Source organism: Mustela putorius, unplaced genomic scaffold (assembly GCF_011764305.1).
Source record: "Mustela putorius furo isolate JIRA1106 unplaced genomic scaffold, ASM1176430v1.1 tig00003853_pilon_pilon_pilon, whole genome shotgun sequence".
In the NCBI taxonomy this organism is placed as follows: Eukaryota; Metazoa; Chordata; class Mammalia; order Carnivora; family Mustelidae; genus Mustela; species Mustela putorius.
This window is the reverse complement of record NW_025422005.1, coordinates 40,199,412-40,220,359: the sequence shown is the minus strand read 5'-3', so window position 1 is coordinate 40,220,359 and position 20,948 is coordinate 40,199,412. Positions and strand designations below refer to the sequence as shown.

General features: G+C 35.4%; 1 protein-coding gene and 1 non-coding gene across 2 annotated transcripts in view; one reads left to right on the top strand and one right to left on the bottom strand.

Annotated features, from left to right (window-relative positions):
- Positions 1 to 20,948, top strand: part of FAF1 (Fas associated factor 1) — a 480,711-nt gene that overhangs the window by 68,978 nt on the left and 390,785 nt on the right. The window lies entirely within an intron of this gene.
- LOC123387494 lies at positions 12,666 to 12,771 on the bottom strand. Its single transcript, XR_006601931.1, has one exon. It is a non-coding gene; the product is annotated as a U6 spliceosomal RNA (small nuclear RNA).

Below are 20,948 nucleotides of genomic sequence, written 5' to 3'. Positions count from 1 at the left end.
GTTATTTTTAAATTATTTTTAATTATTAAAGCGCTGTATAGATGATATGTACATGATTCCTGTGTGGAGGTGGGAAGTGTCAGGACCTTACTCAGAATAATGTCCCAGATTTCTAGTCTTGAAGTTGTTGTTGTTGTTTTCAATAGCAAGTGCATTACTTTATTTAGTGTATTTTTACGGTGTCCTTTGAAGAGGCTGATGCAAATTGTTGCTTTAGATTAAAAATCCCACTAAGCCACTCTTGCATGGTATTGATAAGAGGAATATGAGGATAAGAGGAGTTAAGTGAGGTCATGTGCTTGGAATAATGGACTACAAGTCTTTCATCTGAAAATTACCATTTGGGGGTAATATAAATTCTTTCCTAATGTCCTTCTGTTGGTCCATGTTCATTAGCTTTGAAGGGTAAAACGTCACTTGGTTCTGCATATTTTCTTAATCCAGTCTATCTAGGATACTGCAAAGGACAATTTTTCCTTAAATAATTGAATGGTAGAAGTACTCTTCAACTATTTCTGAGTTAACTTGATTTTGGAAAATATTGTAAAAGCACTTGGGTTAAAAACACTGACGTTAAATTTCTGTAGAAATGTAATTCACACTTTAATGGGCCCAAGCAAAAGCATTAGGCCATCTCTCACAACCTTAAACTTAGGGTTTCTTTTGAAATAAATGTCCTAGGTGGCTTTTTTCTGGAAATATACCATCTTTATCCACCATAATAATTTGCTGTGCTGTTTAACTATCTGGCTCTATACATTTTCTCGTTTTCCTATTTATATGACACTTAACTTTATCTTGTTGTTTTTAAAAAACAAAACTTGAACATTTTGAATAACTCATGATTCAAACTTTTCATTAGGTTCATGGAACTTTTTTATATGATGTTTTATATATTTTGCCTGTGCATTGTTATTTTGTCTTTCTAAATTATGATTATCACTGCTCTATATTTTATGGACCCTTATGGAACAGTTTGCATAATTTGAGTTTTAAACCTTGGAGATGTCTATATTTTAAATTGCCTGTATGCATCAGTTCAACCTCTCCTCCTCTGTTTTTGTGCCTGTTTTGCTAGAGAAGTATAGAGGAATTTGAGTTTAGGTACCACAATCTGGGATTGTGAAGATTTTAAGAAAACCCCAGAACAAAAAACTAATTATGTCAGTACTGAGTGCTTACAGTGTATCCAAATTTATGCTACATATAGTGGGAGCTTAAAAATATTAACAGTATATGGTATATGATTTCGAGAAGTATACTGAAAAATTGATAAGACGTATGATCTCTTAGACATGTATGTTATACTTAGAAATGGTAATGACTTCCTGAGAAATAATGATTATGCATATTTTAGCTATTTTATAGATCTAGACACATAAGTAAAAATATTTCTATATAGATATGTAGGAATTTAAGTCACTAGTCACTTACCCTGATCCTGTACCTTATTTTCATTATATAGCTATTGGTAAACTAGTTCTTCCAAACCCTGTTTTAAATACTTCCCAGTTGACTGTATTTATTTTGGGATAACTGTAGGTTGGGTTATATATGCTAAAATTCTGAAAGCAAAATAACATGAACTGTAATTCTATTGGGAAGTATCTCAGGCTGTTTTTTTATTTGAAATGAAGACTAGTTGAACTCTGCTTCCTCCATCTACCTCAGTCTTTTGAGTTTTCACTTTGTCTTGCACTTATATTTAAGAGAGGATTAATGTTGTTATAGTTGATTCCTTCCTTGCAGATGAGTATTTTCAGTTTATATACTGAAAGATGAATATGTAAGGAAGCATTATTGCCAATGGAGTAGAATCTTTTACCAAGGGATTGCCTTCTTACATGCAAGCATGCTATGTGATCACTATAAATTCTAATCTAGATCCAGAATTGACCCAGTGTTCCTTTTCATGTTTTCAGTATAGAAGAATTTGTGCCAGTAGAGAATAGCAATCTATACAGTTTGTGTTAACTTTGAGTAATCAAAATGTGAGGCAATTAACTAGAGTGAAAATTGGTTGCATTCATCTTGAATCAGGGGCCCTGCTCCTGGATTTTCAAATCTCTTGTCATTATTTTATTGAGTATAGTCTAGGTTGAGTTACTTCTTTCTGAACTTCTGAACTTCTATATATGAAGTAAGCTGTTTGGACTAAATTATAGTCAAAATCTCTAGATACATGAAATATTTATGAAGAAGTGATTTATGTCCTAATTCCTCTTGAGATTCTATAAAAAGGAGTCAAATGTGATTTGCTTATAGTAATATAAGCAAATGTTTTAGTAGAATTTCATAAGTGTTTGAAATACTTGTACACATACCATTTTGTTTAATCTTTTTAACAACTTTATGATGTAGATAATGGCAAGACAAGATGCATGCCAGTTGCTGCATAGGTCTGTATATATGAAACTCCTTCAATAAAATAAAATTCCCAGTAAGCTCTAGAAAATCAAGGAAAAGATATTTGACATATATTTGATAACCCAGTGCTAAGTGAAATAAAGTAAAAGTAAATGTTAACCTAGTCCTACTGCATTTTAAGTACTCTGTGCTCTTAGGAAATGATTTTTGAACTTTGCACTACTTCTGCCCTAGTTTTCTGCCTGTGCTGACATAGCTGTTTTGCTGAAGAAAGACTCTATTCAGTGTGCTTGTATTTATCTTTACTATGTGTTTCAACTTAAGGCAAAAATGAAACAAATAAGACTATTTTTGGATCATTACTGAATTGCTGTTCTACAGCGATAGATTTGTATTAATAGAAGTTTATAATAAATTGATTAATACTGAAAAGTCAAATGCAAGGAAAATTACCATGCACATAATTTGTCTAATTTTAAGATTCACTGAGATACCTTGAGATATTTTCATTCTACCAGTTTTCACTTTTGAATATATCCTAGTGATTATCCTAAAATTCCTTAGAAAAATTTCTTCTACTACCCTACTCAGGATGTGGTTATAGAGTTCCTTGAGTGTGCACTGCTTTTCTATTTTATACAGTGTTGTGAACACCTGCAGTTTTATGAATGAACTAGTTAGCCAGTGATATAATGAGTCTCTGTTGTCATCAGAAAGCAGCCAAGCATTGAGTGCTGCCCTTCATCAATGGCCATTAGACACTGGCTTATATTTACACAGATCCTTGCTATGACAAAAGAGAAGCTATTATGAAGGAATTATCTCATTTTATCAATTTCTCCTCCTTTGCTATAGCCTTCTTTGTTTCTTTTCTTTTTAAGGGACTGCAAGGCCATTGTTTTACAGAAGTTTTCAATTTTTTGCTTATAATTTGTCTACCGTCCTGTGTCTACTGTCTTGTCCTTTTATTGAGGATGTACTTTGTGCTAGGTGTCATGTCAGATGGTTTACCTGTATTATTTCATTTAATCTTCACAGCAGTTCCAAAAGGTGAATAGGCTTTATTTTATAGATGAGAAATTGAGGCCCTATAAAGTTAAGTAAACTGTCCATGCTTGTGCCTCTATTTGGTAAGGAATAAAACTGTGATTTTGAACTCTTGTCTGTCAGTCCATAGAAATGTCCGTACTTTGAAGTCATGGTTTATAATTATTAGATTTTCCATACCGATTTCTTTTGCTCCTTTATTTTTCTTTCTACCACTCACTGCTAATTTCATATTGTCAAATGAAAGAACTCTAGTTACATACTAGTACTTTAAATATGTTTATGCATTGTTTTCAAGTAGATTCCAAGTTTCTAGAAGAAAGGGATTATGTTTCTTATTAATTTTGCCTTGGCACCTGACCACTTGTTTAATAAATGCTTATTTGACTGATTGCTTTTATTATTAGTACACTTAAATTTTAAGTCTGTTTTCCATCTCCATCATTTGCATATTTGAAAAGTCCTTGCTATTAAGATTTCTGACTCTTACTGCTATTACTATTTCTTATCTGGCATAATGAAGTTTGAGAAAAGAGGGAGGAAAACCCAGATACCCCAAGGAATATGATTGGGCTGATTTCATTATTTCACTAATAATATTTAGATGGTCTTCTCCTGTTGTAGCTCTTTAAGTGATATGTTTCACAAACAAATTGTTTCTGTTTTTTCCCCTTATGTTTATTTCTGGTTGTGCTATCATAAAGAAAGCCCCTCACATGAACTTGTATTTTTGAAGTTTTTCATCAGTTCTGCATCTTAACAGAGAACTTAAGTAGAGTGAAAGACCATTGCTATTTCAGGGCACCTGGGTGGCTCAGGTGGTTAAGCATCAGGTCATGCTCTCAGGGTCCTAGGATCAAACCCAGCATCCAGCTACCTGCTCAGCATGGGGTGTGCGTCTCCTCCCAGTCCCTGCACCACTCCCCTTGCTCATTTGTGTGTGCTCTCTCTCTCTCAAATAAATGAAATTTTTAAAAAAATGACTATTGGTGTTTAAAGTGTGATTAAACAGATATGAAAGAATTGTTTTCTAGGGACGCCTGGGTGGCTCAGTTGGTAAAGCGTCTGCCTTTGTTTGGCTCAGGTCATGATCCTGGGGTCCTAGGATCCTGTGTAGGGCTCTTTGCCCAGCAGGGAGCAGCTTCTTCTTCTGCCTGCCACTCCCCCTGCTTATGCCCTCTCTCTCTGACAAATAAACAAAATCTCTGGAAAAAAAGATATTGTTTTCTACTTTTCAGAGGAAACTTAGTTTTTACAAACATGAAATTCTCAGTTTACTAACCTCACTTTACCAAAACAGAACTGAGGTCTTCATTTTTACCCCTGACTGCAGCTTGACTTTCTGCTTATTTTTTCATTGGATTTTGCTCTGTGTTGTGTGACTTTTCCTTTAAATATAATCTAGTTCTAGAGTTACTTCCTTGCATGAACCAAATACTTCTTTTATAAAACTGATGGTAGGTAAAAGTTTAGAGACTTTAAGACCTAGTAATAAAGTGGTATGCTAATTTGATGTTAGTGGATAGTGTCCATTGTTAAATGAAATTTGGAACTGTGGCTAATATTTATTTATTTATGTATGTATTTATGTATGTATGTATGTGTGTGTGTATGTATGTATTTATGATTTCTAGTATACTTGCCTAACCTGTGTTTCAGAACACAGAGTTAAACTATTTAATTGAAATCATGAGGAGTCAGCTCACTGCAATAAAACTAAGCTAAAAGCTTCATGCTAATTCTGAAAGAGGTAGTATATGCTATTTAAAGCTTGAACATTAAAAGAAAATGAAATTTTAAAGGTTTTGTATTTAAAATTATTTAATTCAATTGGATGCCCTTTGATCTTTGATATTTTGTAAAGCTTACTAACCTACAGGTTAGCTTGCTTTTAAAAATGGGTTTATTTTCCCCAAGTGCCTTGCTATATTATACTCAGCTAACTTATTTATGTCATTGGAATTGATTTAAACAAAGTATTGCAGCAAAGTCAGTGGTTAGTTAGCACACCTGTAAATGTGATGACTTACAGTTCCTCTTGCTGGTTCTGAGGATCAGCAGACATAAATCAGTGTGTACTTAGAAAAGAAAAAGTAATATGCTAGTTAGAATTCCCATTTTCTTTTTTAAAAATATTTTATTTATTTATTTGACAGAGAGATAAAGGGACATAGCACAAGTAGGCAGCTCTGCAGGCAGAGGGAGAGGGAGAAGCAGGCTCTCCGCTGAGCAAGGGCCTGATGCAGGGCTCAATCCCAGGACCCTGGAATCATGACCTGAGCTGAAGGCAGCCACTTAACCGACTGAACTACCCAGGTGCCCCTAATATTCCTATTTCATAATTCTTTATACTGACAGTTTTTTAAAAATTTTGCTACTTAACAATAATATACTTTCTTAACAATTATAGTTACACTTCTGTACTTTTAAGTAAGAGGTAGTTAAAATGTTTGCATAAAAATTTTTGCTTTCTAATACCTCCCTTGGTTGTCACTTTCTTCATTCTCTTACTAATTTTTTTTTTAAAGATTTTATTTATTTATTTGACAGAGAGAGATTACAAGTAGGCAGAGAGGCAGGCAGAGAGAGAGAGGAGGAAGCAGGCTCCCCGCTGAGCAGAGAGCCCGATGCGGGACTCGATCCCAGGACCCTGAGATCATGACCCGAGCCGAAGGCAGTGGCTCAACCCACTGAGCCACCCAGGCGCCCCTCTTACTAATTTTTTAATTAAAAAAATTTTTTTTTGCATTAAGAATGCTTAACATCTACTCTCAGTAATAACTTCATTTTCTTTTAATAACCTATTCTTGGATTTTGTTGTTTGGTTTGTATTTTGTTTAACTTGATGTTTTAGTAATTTTTTTATATTTTTGGTGTACTCCTCTAATACTTCTTCCTCACTTGTGCATGGATTTCTCCCCAGCATATACTTGTTCTGTTTTAAAAACAAAGTTCTGTAGTTCTTCAGATACCAAGGTACTCTAGGGTAAACTATGTTTTATCTATATCCAATTTAGTTTACAGGAAGCTGAGCAGTGGAGTTGTTTCTTGAATACCTCTATTAACAGATTTTGGGCCATCTTTCATATCCTCTATCATTTAGCCCTGCCTATTCATTATGAATGAGCTTCCATAACTCTAGAGCATGTATGACTTCATACAGCCAAATTAGCCTATAATCTCAAACTTGCCATAGGTATTCTTATTGCCAAGTTCATGCTTTTCCTTTTCCTTGTTGATAATCAGATTTTATCCTTCCTTTAAGGCTCACTTGAACTCTAATCCTTTCTGTTTCCTAGCAGCCTCTTCACTCAGTGAGAACCCTTGTCTCTGAAGCTTTGTATCCATTGTTGTGATACTACTATTCTTTTAATACTTCGCTTTTGCTCCATTTTTCCTCTTCCCTTCACTCCAACATGCGGACATATACACACACACTTTTAAAGAGAATGTTAATATCGTTAAAAGAATTAAAATGACTTTCATCTAGGGGTATTTGGGTGACTCAGTCGATTAAACGTCTGCCTTTAGTTCAGGTCATGATCCCAGTGGCTGGGATCCAGCTGAGATCCAGCTTAGCCGGGAGCCTGCTTCTCTCTCTGTCTGCCACTTCCCCTGCTTGTGCTCTCTCTCTTTCTCTGTGTCAAATAAATAAAATAAAAAATGACTTTGAATTAGAGTGTTTAAGGAAAGACGTTATGGGTAAGGATACATATTTATTGATATATATACCTAGAAAAATGCATTATGTTACACCTTTAATAAATCTATGGTTAGCAACTGTGTAGAAGCTATCTTTGAAGATAATTGAGTAGTTCTAATGTATTGCTATATTATTGCTAACATGTTGGCATTTTTTTTTTCTAAACCAGGAAGTTTATTACCTTTTTCTGAATGTCAAAATTGAGGTATAGTTCTAGAGACCAGTAGTCTCCATAGGCATAGGTCTGTATTTTAGGGATATGGCAAGTCTTAATAGCACTCTCATAAATTATAGGCTTGAATTTGGATTTATATTTTCTTCTTAGTAATTGATTTAATACATAGAGGATGAATATTTTCAAAACATACAGTGACTGATAATAACATGTTTATTAGAACATGAGGTTATTTAAAAATGTTAAGGAATTATAGAAGAGTTGCAAAATAGTTCAGGGTTCTTAATACCCTTTATCAAACTTCTGTTAACATTGACATCTTACATAACCACAGTGCAGATGGGGAAAGTTGGTAAAACTGGCACAATACTATTGGTAGTTTTAGTGTAATACTTATTACAATAGTACTTTTATACTATTGGTACAATATTATTAACTAATCTATGGACCTTATTTGAATATCACTAGTTATTTTACTAATGTACTTTTTAAAATTCAAGATCCAATCTAAAATCCACAGTGCATTTACTTTTTGTGTTTCTGTAGCCTTCTCCAATCTCTGACAATTCCTGTTATTCTTTGTTTCATGACTGTGACACTCTTGGAGGGTACAGATCAGGTATTTTGTAGCATATTCTTGAGTTTGAATTTCTCTGATGTTTTCTTATAGTACACTGAACATATCTGTATTCTTGGAAAGAATATCACAGATATGATTTTGTGCCTTTCTCAGTGTACCAGAAGGTACATGATGTCAGTATGTCTTACTACTGGTGATGTTAATTTTGACATTGTTTTAGGTGATGTTTTCTAGGTTTCTTCACTGTGGTTACTATTTTCCTCTTTGTAATTAGTAAATATCTTTTGTGGAAATATGCTGAGACTATAGAAATATTTTACTAATTTTATGTCTTCTATTGATTTGCTAATATATTTCTCATGAAATTATTTATAGTAGTTGTCCCAGGTTTTACAAAATAATCTTTAAACAATCAGAATCTACATTTAAATAATAATACACTGCTCCATGTTTAGTGTTGATGGCCCTATAGCATTGTATTTCCAATTCTTCTGTCCCATTTTTTATATTGTTATTGTCATGTTATTTTATTTATTTATTTATTTATTTTTTAGATATTTTATTTATTTATTTGACAGACAGAGATCTTAAGTAGGCAGAGAGAGGAGGAAGCGGGCTCCCTGCTGAGCAGAGAGCCCGATGCGGGTCTTGATCCCAGGACCCTGAGACCATGACCTGAACTGAAGGCAGAGGCTTTAACCCACTGAGCCACCCAGGCGCCCCTGTCATGTTATTTTAGTTTTGCAAATGCTATAAACACAGTATGTTGTGACAGTTTTTACTTCAGGTAGTCACTTTTCTTTTAGAACAGTAAAATTTAAGGAGAAAATAATTTTATTTTACTTACATTTGTTAACTTTCTTTGAGTAGATTTAAATTTTTGTCAGGTATCATATTCCTTCTGCCTGAGCTACTTCCTTTAATATTTCTTGTAGGGTAGGTTTGGTGGCAATAAATTCTCACAGTTTCTTGTTTTTCTGAGAAAGTTTTCATTTCTTCATTTTTGAAAGGTGCTTTCAGTGGGTATGGAATTCTGGGTTGACAGTTTTTTCTCCCTTCAGCACTTTAAAGTTAAATGTTACTCTCTTATTTTCTAGCTTGCATGGTTTCTGGAAAGAAGTCTATTTATTTTCTAATATTTGTTCTTCTGGCTGCCTTCAAGATTTTCTCTTTGTGGTTTTTCTTTTCAGCAGTTTGAATATGGTCTGCCTGAGAGAGTATGTGTGTGTGTGTGTGTGTGTGTGTGTGTGTGTGTGTGTAACTTTTGTAGTTCTGCTTCATATTCTTGGATCTGGTTTTAAAGATTCTTTTTTCTTTTATTTAATTGAGATTAACATTACATGTAGTTAACTGTATTAATATGTACAGGTCAGTGGTATTTAGTATATTCACAGTATTATGCAACTGCAAGCTCTCTTTAGTTGGTTTTGAAAATTATTATTTTTCTCTTTTTTTCTTCTGTATTTTTGACTTTGTGTATATTAAATACAGTAGTCTTTTTTTTTGTTTTGTTTTAAACACAGTAGTCATAAATAATACAAACTTGAACTGTGTGGGTCTGCTTATCCATGGATGTTTTGTAAAAATATAGTACAGTACTGTAAATGTATTTTGTCTTCCTTATGACTTTCTTAGTAACATTTTCTTTTTTTTTAATTTTCTTTTCCTTTTTTAAAAAGATTTAATTTATTTATTTAACACACAGAGAGAGAAATCACAAGCAGGCAGAGAGGCAGGCAGAGAGAGAGGGGGGAAGCAGGCTCCCTGCCGAGCAGAGAGCCGGATGGGGGACTCAGGACCCTGAGATCATGACCTGAGCCGAAGGCAGAGGCTTAACCCACTGAGCCACCCAGGCGCCCAACATTTTCTTTTCTTTAGTTTACTTTATTGTAAGAATATAGTATATTGTACATAGAACATAGAAAATATGTGTTCATTAACTGTTTATGTTATTAGTAAGGCTTCTAGTCAACAGTACCCTATTAGTAAAGTTTTTGTGGAGTCAGAAGTTGTGTGGATTTTTGACTGTGTGTGGTGTTGGCACCCTAAACTCCCCTGCATTATTCAAGAGTAACTGTAGTTTGATTTCATCCTACAACTCTTGGATTCTTTTTTTATGTTTTTTCCCCTTCTTTTTTTCTTTGTGTTTCAGTTTGGGGAATTTCTTACATTCCTATCTGCAAGTTCACTGATTCTTTCCTTGACTATGTTAATTTAAGCCTGTTGAAGATATTCTTTTCATCACTGTTACAGGTTTTTGTTTTTTGTTTTTATTCTCCAGCATAGTTTCCAACTCTGCTTAAATTACTCATCTAGTCTTACATGTTATCTGTTTTTTTCTGTTAGAGCCTTTAACATATTGTTATTTAAATATACTTAACTATATAACATATTCAGTAGTCATTTAATATTCTCTGACAATTTTAACATCTCTATCATTTCTGAGTCTGTTTCTGATGACTGCTTGTTTTTGCGTGTGTGATTTTCTGGCCCTTTGGTATGTTTTGCAATTTTTTTCTGGAAGTTGGACATTTTACATAGGATAGTAGAAACTAAGATCTAGATATGGGCATGCCTTTTTTTTTTTTTAATGCTAAAAGACTTTTGTGCTGGTGTTTTGAGTTGATCTAATTTTGAGTTGAGTTGGGTTGGATTTGAGATTTATTTCTCTTTTGGCTTTGCTCAGTGAGGAAGATGGAAGGGTCCTGCCAGAGTTTTGTGCCCCTTCCACAGTGCCTGCTGCTATTTTCCCTTTGTTCTCTACCTTACTGGGAACTTTCTCAAGACTGCGAGATTCTTCTTGTGATTTCTTGTGTTTAAGGAGTCGACTGGTTTGTGGGAGTTTTTTGTTTAATGGTTTTTTGTTCTTGTTTTTAATTTTCAACTGCTCCCTTAGCTTTTGTTTTTTCTGTGCTTCAGAGAGGGTGTCTCTTGTAAGCTGCTTGTTACTCTGTGAGCTAGACTGGTCGTGGGTTCTGGAAGGCGTCCTCTATTTTTCTGGTAATACTTTGTCTTCTGCAGGCATTGAAAAGGTCCCTGGGTCTTGGGTTTGTGGCCTTCTCCAAGCTCCTGTCTCTCTTTAGGCGTAATTCCGAGCCTAGCAGGTTTTCCTGCCCCTCTCTTTGGGGTAGAGGATTTTCCCTCTTTTTACTTTTCAGATCACTGTAGATATCACACAGTGCCCTAAGGTGACAATGTTTGTTGCTCTTCTCCTCTAAGACTAAGGCTTTTGCTTTGTGAAGGAGATGGAAGGGTCCTGATGGTTTGTGCCCCTCCCATAGTAGCATCTGCTGTTCTTTTCCTTTTGTTCTCTGTTAGTAGAGACTTTCTCAACTGCCAGGTTTTTTTTTTTTTTTTTTTTTTTTTGTGTGAGTACTTGGTGGTATTTACAGAGCAAAAGCCTGTAAAAACTTGCAGATCTCCTATATTTGCCTCAACTCTCATTCACCAGTACACTTTTATTCTTTACAATTTGTCAATCATCCTACTGTAATTCTTATCCTAGCAAGTCAGTGCTCACATTTTGTCTTTCTCTGCATGTTCCTGTCTTAGATTTTAGGCCAGTTGTTCACCCTGTGAATGGGTTCCAGAAAAGTTACGAACTTGGGTGCTCTCTCTTTCCATTATAAGGTTGGAAGTAATACTCTCTAGTTCTCTAATGATCCAGTGTCATTATTTTGAAAAACTGCTGTCATTTCAGTTTGTTTTTCTTCTTTCCCCAATATATGTTTAGTAGGTGGTTTTAAAATTTCCAGATGTAAGGTCTTTTCTCTTATTTTTTGTTAGTAACTTCTAATTCCGTAGTATTAGATTTCGAGAGTGTTGTTTATAACATTGCTACTTCGTGAAGATTGTTTCTTCGTAACCTAACATATGATTGATTTTTGTGTGTCATTGGCTCTTGAGACAATGTGTGTTCTTTATTATCAAAATGTAGATTTTAATATATATCCGTAAGATCTTCTACCTCCTTTCTTATGTTTTGTCCACTTGATCTGCCTTGTATTGAGTGCTATACTTAGTCTACTATTACTAGTGTATTTCTGTGTCTTTTTAAATATCCTATAGTTTTCTTTCATGAAGTTGGTTGCTGTTTTATTCCATGCATGCATATTCATTTTTTAAAAAGATTTTGTTTATTTATTTGAGAGAGAAAGTGAGAGAGAGCGCATGCATGCACTAGAACCACTAGAGCCCGGAGGGACAAAGAGAGAGGAAGAAGCGGACTCACTGCTGAGTGTGGAGCCTGACTCAGGGCTCAAACCCAGGACCCTGAGATCATGACCTGAGCCAAAGTCAGACACTTAACTGACTGAGCCATGTGGGTGCTCCATGCATGCATATTCATAAGAGTAATAACTTCATTGTGAGTTGTGGCTTTTTAGCATTAAAAAGTGGTCTTTGTAAATAAAAATGACCTTTGTTTTATTTAATACTGGATGTTTACTCCTACTCTTTTTTTGTGTCCATTAGCTTGATTTTTTTTTTTTAAAGCTTTTATTTATTTGACAGAGAAAGAGAGAGAGAAAGAGCACAAGCCAGGGGGAATGGCAGGCAGAGGGGGAGGGAGAAGCAGGTTCCCCACTGAGCAGAGAGCCCAGCACAAGACTCTGTCCTAGGACCCCAGGATCACAATCAGAGCTGAAGGCAGACACTTAACCGACTGAGTCACCCAGGGGCCCCCCCAGTAGCTTGATATTTATTCATTCATTCATTCATTCATTCAGGGCCCCCCCCAGTAGCTTGATATTTATTTATTCATTCATTCATTCATTCATTCATTTATTTATTTATTAAATATGGAACGCTTCACTAATTTGCGTGTCATCCTTGCTCAGGGCCATGCTAATCTTCTCTGTATCGTTCCAATTTTAGTATATGTGCTGCCGAAGGGAGCACAGTAGCTTGAGTTTTAAAAATATTTTGTTTTTAGTCATTTTGTTATTTCGTTTTTAGTGAATCTCTTGTGTATAGCATATATATAGAGTCTTGTTTAATGAGCCAAATTTAAAATGTTTTTTTAACAGTTATGTCCATTCATATTCACTAATGTGATAGATGTGTTTGGTCTCAGTGCTGTCATAATATTTTGTAATCATGCTTTGTTGTATTTGCTATGTTTTCTATGAGTTGTATTTTCTTTCTTTTTATTTACAATTATTTTTTCTTAAATTATTGGTATTTAAGAATGCTTATATGTTCTTGTGGTTACTTTTATACTTGAACTTTTTTAATGCTCTTAGTCTCATTTTCTTCTTAGCTGTTTACAATGTGATATATCCATTTTTAAGTATTATTTAAGCCTATCTTTTGCCTGTATAACAGTGTTCTTACTCTGTTTTCCTTTTTACATTTAAAAAATTACTTTATACTTTTTCAAAACATTTAAATTTGTCCGTTAGTCTTTCTTCTTGTATCTCACATCTGTTTTAGTGGTGTATATTTATATATTCTTAAAATACTTATCATTGGTCCCTTCACTAAAGTTTTCTTAGTCATCAGTCGGTTAATAAGCTCTTTCCCTAGTAGATTTCTCAAGGGTTGATTACTGCAGAATTCCCTAAGTTCTTAAATGTTGAAAAATTTCTGGTAACCCTGATACTTGAAGCTTGGCTGTATATAAAATCTTTGGTTCATATGTTCTTTAATTTTGCATTTATTATTTATTTAAGAAACATCCCCCCCCCCCCCCCGTAAAGATTTTATTTATTTATTTGAGAGAGACAGAGAATGAGCAGGGGGCAGGGAGAGGGTGAGGCAGAAGGAGAGGGAGAAGCAGACTGCCCGCTGAGCAGGGAGCCCCATGTAGGGCTCCATTCCAGGACCCTGGGATCATGACCTGAGCCAAAGGCAGTGGCCCAAATGACTCCGCCACCCAGGTGCCCCTAATTTTGTTTTTAAAAACCTTCTGCTTCATTGTCTTGCTTTATATATTGGTTTGGAAACTGATACCATCTTAATCCTTGCCTTTTTAAGTTACCGATCTTTGCCTGGAGGCTGTGAGGATTTTATCTTTATATTTGAAATTTAGTAGTGTTAGTAAAATATGTTTCAGACTTGGTCATTCTGAATTAATATCCTCTAGGCCTCCACTGATCTTATTATAGATTAATAATATATAATAAATATATATGTTATATGTTATATATAACATATATTCATGTCTGTTTTTAGAAAGCTTACTTGTAGTTGTTTAAAACTTATTTAAAAAAATTTTTTTTAAAAGATTTTATTTATTTATTTGACAGACAGAGATCACAAGTAGGCAGAGAGGCAGGCAGAAAGAGAGAGAGGAGGAAGCAGGCTCCTCATGGAGGAGAGAGCCTGATGTGGGGCTCAATCCCAGAGTCCTGGGATCATTACCTGAGCCAAAGGCAGAGGCTTTAACCCACTGAGCCACCCAGGTGCCCCTATTTTTTAAAATTTTTATTATTATTTTTTTAAGTAGGCTTTATACCCAGTATGGAGCCCAGTGCAGGGCTGACTCATGATCCTGAAATCAAGACCCAAGCTAAGGTCAAGAATTGGATGCTCAACTGATTGAGCCACCCAGGCGCTCCTCTTAGATTTTACCTTTAAATTTTAGTTCTGTTCCATTTTTTTGTTGTTGTTGTTGTGTCAGGAACTTGACAATATGAATATGACTACTTTGTCTCTCTTCTACTCTAAGTTCTTCATTTCTGATCCTTTTTCTTTTTTTGCTATGTTATTTTCATTCTTATGGTTGTTTTCCTGCCTTTCTTCAATTCCCCTCATGAAATTTTGGTTGGCATCTATTTTCCCATGGGTACCTTATGACTTATCCTTCATTTCTGAGAATATCTTACTTTTTTCCTTTTTCCTGGGTCCCATCAGCTTTCTTTCCTTTCTTCTACCTTTTTGATTATTTTTCATGGTTTTAAAATTTTCTGATTGAAGATGGTTTTTCCTCAAATGCTTATTTAAATAAGTATGTTTGTTTGGAGTATTAATTTACAGCTTTTCTGTTTCATGGTAGTTTTTTGGAAGGGAATTTTCCTCAGTAGATACATATGAAATTTCATTTCCCGATTTTTTTTTTGGAATAGCTCATATATATTGGTTAGTTTGTGTGTTTTTATGTTCATTTTTATGGTGACAATATGAATGACAGTATTTTTAAAATAATTTAAATGGCGCCCTCTTCTGTCAATTTAGCAAAGCTCAGATACTTAAGCCAGTTTTTTGGTTGATTTGTTTTGGTGTTTGGAGGGGAGTTGAAGAAGAGTGATAAAAAGTAATGGGAGCGTTGACTTTATGATTCTCTTTTGTCTTGTAAGACACTAGACTTTCCCATTTTGCTTCTTTTCCCCTTTACCACTTGACTATCAAAGGGAGACTTTCACTTTGTTTTTGCTTTTTTTTCTTTGTAGTAGCTGTGTGTTTTTTAGACTGCCCCTTTAAGTCATTCCTCCCCCTTTAAATTATGCCTTTTTAAATCCCTTTCCTGTAATCTTTGCTATGATCTGTCTATACCTTTTTGTTTTTTTATGTATTTTATTACATTTTTTAAAATTTTAAGATTTTAAAATTAATTTATTTGAGAGAGAGCAAGAGCAAGCAAGAACATGAGTTAGGGGGAGCGGCAGGGAGAAGGAGAAGCAGACTACCCGCTGAGCAGGAAGCCAGACAGGGGACTCTGTCCCAGGACCCTGGATCATGACCTAAGCCGCTTCTCCAGCTGAGCCACCCAAGAGCCCCTGTTTATACCTTTTTAATGTTTTCAGACAGACAGAACTTAAGCTCTTAGGCAGTAGTTTAATCTACTTCTCTAGCTGTAGTTGTAATCTTCTCTTAGGCAGTAGTTGAATCTACTTTTCTAGCTTCCCTCTGGAGGCCTGTCTTCTGAGGTAGGGATGGGACAAGGAACATGAGAGACCATATACTGGGAATTGGTAATTTTCCTCTTTTTATTAAAAAGGAAAAAGGAACATGATCAACAAAAGGAACATGTTCCTCACACTTATTTTGAAATTTCAATATTCTCCTTCTGCAATTTCAATATTTCTCTTTCATGTTGAAGGCATGATTTTTGTTTAGCTTTATTTGCGCTTTGTTGTTTAGTATTGTTTTTGGATGATGTAATAGTCTGGCTCCAATCAGGATGTAGAAAACCACACAGTAGGTTAAAAACAAGTGAATTTTAATATAATGAATTATTAACTATGATAAAGGAATAAGTATAAGATATGAGAAAACTCTATATTGTACTTTAGGACTAAGAGAGAGTACCTAAAGAAGGACAAACTTAGAAGGGATTCAAACATTTTTGGAGAAGTAGTTCAGCACATTGAACCTGAGAGAAGTTCACTCTTTCGCCAGACCTGAACTGGTTTGTAGTCATTGGGTAAGTACCCTCTGGTGGAAGATGGGGGAGCAAACTAGCCATCAGTAGTGTGGGTATGCCGCGGGCTTGCATGGAGTTGTGAATTCTCTGATCACAGGTAGGACAGGGGACTTGAAGGAGCAGCAGTGTGGTTCGAACCCTCTGGCCGCAGGCAGCCATGCACAGGGACTTGGAGGGGAGGTCAGTGGGCAGAAAACCTCTGGGCAGTTTTCCAGTTGTGAAGGCTATGGAAAGATTATCCGTAAGCCAAGACTGCATGGTTGTAGACAGACCATGATCTGGGCTCATGACTGGGGTAGAACTCCACTGGGTGTCCTCACTTCCCACCCATTTTGCCAACACCTGTGCTGCAGCTGGAAACTACAGGAAAGAGACTTTTTTTCTTGGCAGTGTTCTGTAGTCTGTACTGACAAGACACTGTGCTCATTTTAAAAGAGATGTCAAGGAATTTTTTTCTTTTAATCACCAAAAGTAGTTAAAGTATATGTTCAGATCTAAGAGTCAAATAAATCACACAGATGGAAATATTGGATGACAGATAGTTGGGCAGCCTCTGTTGATTTTAGTTACCTGGAAGTCCCACCAAATTTTATGTATCTCTACTTTTTTTATTATTAAGCTCTTTATTTGGAATGCCATCCTTTGGTGCTTCAGATCTTTGTTTCCTCCCAGCATGTCAAAAATTTATCCTGTCTCAGGCACCCTTTGTTATAATCTTGACTTTAGCTTTTTCATTACTAATCACTGCCACCTCTCTTATACTCTTAATTTCAGGTATCCCTCATTCCTATCCCCATCTCATTCTCTTTGTTTTTATTTTATTTTTTTAAAGATTTAATTTATTTAAGACAGAGATCATAAGTAGGCAGAGAGGCAGGCAGAGAGAGATGGGGAAGCAAGCTCCTTGCTGAGCAGAGAGCCGGGGGCTTGATCCCAGGACTCTGGGATCATGACCTGAGCCGAAGGCAGTGACTTTAACCCACTGAGCCACCCAAGCACCCCCCACCCCATCTCATCCCCTTTAATAACTTGACTTAGAAAATCCTTTACGCACACTAGGATCTATTAATTCATGAGTCCTGTCACCTTTACACTGTCTTTTAGAGTCCGTGTATCCACTTTCCTGAATTCTTTTTCTTTTTTTTCTTTTGGGTCCCATCATTATATTGATACTGCAGGGCCAAAACTTGAAGTCCAGGTCTTCTGACTCTAGATTCATATTCCTATATACTAGAGATAGCAAATAGTTTTAAGTTATAAGCCAGCTCTATTCAGTTTTTTTTCACTGTGTGCAAAGACAGTTGATAATGTCTGCCTTAAAAAGTGTGTTATGGTTTATGGGATCATGTCCAGCTTTAGCAGGAAAAAGTGATATAATTGCTTCTGAATAGCTGCAGTGGACATATGTCTCATTGTAACTACATTTATTTCAATGTGTCTTAAATATCAGTTGTGATAACTAGTATGTTTAAGTAGCTATTTTAGATTTTGGTTTTAGACAAAGATAGCTGGCATTGGTAACATCTCTCTTCCTTCTACTTGCCTTATTCTATAAAGCTGATATAGAATTCCAAAATAATTACACCTCCCTCACTTATTAATTCAGATGAGAAGCCAGCCATGTAAAGATCTGAGGTAAAAACATTGTAGAAATGAAAGAACAAATGCAAAGGCCCCTGAGGTGAAGGCTAACATGTTTGAGGAAGAGATAGAAGTCTGATGTGGCCAAGAATGCAGTGAGCAAAGGAGAGAGAATGTTAAAAGTCAGAACAATAGGTAGGGACTTGATTTTATAGGAACCTGTGGGTGAATATTTTAGGTATATCAATAATATTTCAATTTGATAATTCATAATCTAAAAATAATTTTCTCATTAATGCATGAAACATTTAAGTACATGTTTAAGAATGATACAAAATTATATTGGTTTGGGTTGCAAAGTTGTGTTCTCTTAACAATAGACCTCAAATGACAAGCCACGTAATACATCAAGGAAGAAACAATGGAAAAGCTCCTACTGTTCTGAAGAAATCATGACCCACACTGTCAGTTCTTTTTGTGTCTGTCTCTGCTCATTCAGACTGCATTGATTAGAGACTCAAAATCTAGAGTTTTACATTAGAATGGAAGTATTGGTTCTGGCAGTCAATGTGAAAGAGTTACAAGTACTCTGAATGAGTATAATGAGATTCAGTGCAGTTAGTGTATCTGGACCCAGTATTTCTATTTAGGATGACAAGACTTGATATACTTACTTACACAAAGTATAACAGGATCTTTTGGTCAGTAAATAAAATGAAGTCCAGAATTCCAAGTAAGTTAGACAGTATAATGAGGCCTTTGGAATCCTAGGCAGTCAGGAAATGTAAGAGTCCAGATCTCTAACTTAGTCTGGAAATGTAATGATCCAGCATTCCTAGTTAGTCAGGAAGTGTAATAGTCCAGCTCTTAGCTAGATATTGCTTAGCAACTGGTATGAAGGTTTGATGGAAGAAAGGAAACAGAAACTAATGGTCAAAATGGAGTTTTGGAATCATTAATTTACTCAAACTATACTCTTGCTTGATTTCCTTAAAATTCTGTGTTTCATAGCTGGATTTTTCTTTTGACCTTAATAATTTTTCTTTAAAATCTTTTACTATCTGACTTTCTATACTCTCCAAGTATTTCTGTCTCTTATCATACTATATGACTGATTCAAAATATTGCTTTATTTTCCCCTTCGTCCTGTTTTTTTTTTTTGAAGACCTACAGTTCTTATCTTTCTTTTTACTAAAACCTTAAAGATAGAGAAACAAATGAAACCTTAAAGAGAAAGAAACAAATGAACATGCTTGGTTTAGCCCGTTTCTGCTGATTAATTTGATTTAAAAATGTAATTATACTTTAATTCACAAACAGTACACTGATACTATTGATAAAATTTAAAACTATAAAAGCAACAAGGGAGAAAGTCACTTACAATCTTATCCTACGACTTTTGTTTGATATTTTGGTCTATTTCCTGGTAGTCCTTTTCTCCCCTTTCTCCTATGCTAATGTATAAGCATGTGTGCTTATTTATAACTTTTTCTTAAGCTATTTTGCATCATAAGTATCTTCACAATATTTTGAAACCTATGGATGAGAGAAAAACACATGAAAGTTTTAACTTTAGACAATATTTTACTGTATTTTGGGGGGTATTCAGGAATCAGTCTGTCATCACAGGTCTTTGCCTTTTTTTTTTTTTTAAAGATGTTATTTATGTATGTATCTATTTGAGAGACAGCAAAAGAGTGCCTGTGTGTGAGTGGGGCAGGGAAGGAATAGAGGGAGAGGGACGAGGAGATTCCCACTAAGTGCAGAGCCTGATGTGGGGTTTAATCTCAGCACCCTAAGATCATGATCTGAGCCAAAAGCAAAAGTCACCATACAGTACTTAATTAGTTTTTGATGGAGTGTTCCATGGTTCATGGTTTGTGTATAACACCCAGTGCTCATTGCAATATGTACCCTCCTTAATACCCATCACCGGGCTAACCCATCCCCCTGCTCCCCTCCCCTCTGAAACCCTCAGTTTATTTCCTGGAGTCCATACCCTCTCATGGTTCATCTCCTCTTGATTCCCCCCCCCCCCCGCTTTTTCCCTTCCTTCTCCTAATGTCTTCCGTGCTATTCCTTATGTTCTATATATAGGTGAAACCACATGATAATTGTCTTTCTCTGCTTGACTTATTTCACTTAGCATAATACTCTCCAGTTCTATCCATGTCAATGCAAATGGTGAGTATTCATCCTTTCTGATGGCTGAGTAATATTCCATTGTATATGTGGACCACATCTTTATCCATTCATTTGTTGAGGGGCATCTCAGCTCCTTCCACAGTAGGCTAGTGTGGACTTTGCTGCTATGAATATCAGGGTGCATGTGCCCTTTTTTTCCACTACATCTGTATCTTTGGGGAGTAAATACCAGTACTGCAGTTGCTGGGTCATAGGGTAGCTCTATTTTTAACTTTTTGAGGAACCTCCATACTGTTTTCCAAAGTGGCTGTACCAATTTATATTCCTACCAACAGTGTGAGAGGGTTCCTCTTTCTCCATATCCTCTTCAACTTTTGTATTTTCCTGCCTTGTTAATTTTTGCCATTCTAACTGACATTGTAAGGTGGTATCTCAGGGTAGTTTTGATTTGAATTTCTCTGATCGCAAATGATGGTGAACATTTTTTTCATGTGTCTGCTAGCCATTTGTATGTCTTTTTTAGAGAAATGTCTGTTCTTGTCTTCTGCCCATTTTTGACCCGATGATTCAGTTTTTTTTTAGGTGTTGAGTTGGAGAAGTGAACTTGTGTTTAATGTCTCTACTACACTTTTCTGTTTCTCTTTGTTGTAGTTCATACTTTTTCATTAGATAGTCTCTAGATACATAAACTTTTGTGATAATGTTACAAATAGTGTGTTTTTAAGTTTTCATTTATTTTTTTCCAATACATTGAATTTCTTTTTCTGGCATATTTCCTGCTTCAAACCTCTTGTACAGTGTTCAAGGAATGGTACTGGAGGGCATCCTTGAATTATTCCCATTCTTACAGACAGAGATTTCAGTGTTTAAACTAGAAGTGATGTTGCTTATAGGTCTTCTGTAGCAGTTGTTTATGAAGTTGAGGAAATTTCTCTCTACGCTTTAAAAAAAATAGCAATTTTAATTGATATTGAGGTTTATTAAG